This window comes from Prunus avium, chromosome 4 (genome assembly GCF_965620075.1).
Source record: "Prunus avium chromosome 4, drPruAviu1.hap1.1, whole genome shotgun sequence".
NCBI lineage: Eukaryota > Viridiplantae > Streptophyta > Magnoliopsida > Rosales > Rosaceae > Prunus > Prunus avium.
In genome coordinates this window covers 31,787,345-31,789,237 of record NC_142287.1, presented here as the reverse complement: position 1 = coordinate 31,789,237, position 1,893 = coordinate 31,787,345, and the positions used below count along the sequence as shown (strand labels likewise).

General features: G+C 37.2%; 1 long non-coding RNA gene across 1 annotated transcript; it reads right to left on the bottom strand.

Annotated features, from left to right (window-relative positions):
* Positions 1 to 224: 224 nt before the first annotated feature.
* Positions 225 to 1,311, bottom strand: LOC110765019 (uncharacterized). The gene is made up of 3 exons (XR_002527964.2): positions 1,010 to 1,311; positions 774 to 918; positions 225 to 681 (listed from the first exon to the last, which is right to left on the bottom strand). It is a non-coding gene; the product is annotated as an uncharacterized LOC110765019 (long non-coding RNA).
* Between the last annotated feature and the right edge of the window lie 582 nt (positions 1,312 to 1,893).

Sequence of the window (1,893 nt, the reverse complement as noted above, 5' to 3'; positions counted from 1 at the left end):
CCTTAAAAAGTTTGTCAATTCATTAACCATCTCTCGTTTTGAAAATTTTCCACATTCCAGTTAGTTATCATTGTCATAAGATGTTTTAACCCATCTATAAGGGTTTGATCACTGAATTCTGCTAAGCAAGAAAATAATAGAAAAGGAAAAAACATTCAAACTTAACAAATGTTTTTTTTCCAAATGAATAAACCAATATATATTTCACTCACAAAGTCTGCCAAATTGAAATCCCAAAGCAAAAGATTCACATCAAAACATATGAAATTACAGAATCATATGGATCCTCCAAAAAAAATGAACTATTAATTTCTCTATCCTCACTCAATTATTGCCCCAGTCTAAAAGAATAAGCTCTAACTATGTATATAATGCCCTCTCAAACAATTTACTTGCAGCAACCTTTCACAGTTGAACTCTCAGAATGTGGAGCAATTCTTCGCCTTGTACCAGTACAGAACCCTCTTCTTCTTGCTTGAAGTTTTCTCAACTGTAAGAACAACCTTCCCTGGTTCATTGCTTCTGAAAGTGTTGCGGATAGGCCCTTCATTATTGGAGCCTATTTTCTTTTCTCTTCTGAACAATAATGGTGTAAGAGCCCTCATCAGCAGGACCAAACTCCTCCTTGTAATTCACTTCCCAGCCCAAAACAGTGAGGTCCCAGACTAATGTGTTATCAGCCTGTTATCAAAAAACACCATCACAACCAATACTTAGTGGAAATCCCAAGAGGAACAATCTAACAAAAATCAATAGCGTTTTATTATTTGTACCTCAGCTGCATCTATCTGAATGGTTCCAATGGATCCAACCCTAAGAATTAGTTCAGAAACAGCACAATCTTCAGAGGAGAACTCAGTGTCATTGTCCCTTTTGAAGCCACCATATTGAGATGGTATCTCCTGAGCTGGAACGTACCTGAAATTGACAATCAAAGTTCACTTGGGCAAGCTTCTAATGGAGTCAAAATGAGACCTTTGGTAGGTAAAGATGTAGAGATGTTACTTACTTGAGAAGGGTCTTAGTGACCTTAGCTGGGCGAGCAACCACAAACTTGCTTGCCCATCTGGGAGCGAGTGCAACGAAGAAAATTCCAGATCATGTATTGTAGAGGCCTCACCATCAGTAGCACAAGAGACTACATCTTCTACCTAGAGAAGCTAGAAAAGTGGAGCCATCTTTGCATGCAACTGAGACATATAAGAACACCTATAATATTTACCTTCAGAAAGTAAGATGTCAGCAATTTCATATTAACTGATTATGTACTATCATCTTCAAATATCAGTATCTATTTCTATCATTTGGAATAATGAGGTCATCATATTTTGTTTGGCCTGGGTGATCATTATAATTTATAATCTTTATAAACTACCATTTTCTTATAGGATAAACTATCATTTGCAAACCAGTGATCTATAACCAATATCCAAAAGGCAATTCATGCCCAAGAACCAATTGATCATCATAAAAATTCCCAAAGAAGAAAAGTCTTGTAAATCACAGGTTAAGTAGCTTAGATGGTGTGGGACGTAATACAGTTAACTCCTCCTTCCACTGCCACAGGCGTTCAAATAACGGAAGAAGACGCTGCAAAATTGACAACAGCCATTCCCACTCTTCAATGAAATGTTTAGCAATTGACGCTATCCACTCCAATGCTTGTCTTCCACCCCTACTTACGACATCACTTAGAGCATGATCTAGTTTAGTTATAGTTGAAGGAAGACAGTGATGTAATATATCAAGTAGTTTCCCCGTGAAAAATGCAACTAATTTGTTTCCCTCTTCACGTGTTAGATCAGTTTGCTCTGAAACACATGTGTAATGTGATTCAAAATAGCTCCATGGTGAGGCACAATGGGCCAAATTGAGAGAAATATCATCCATATG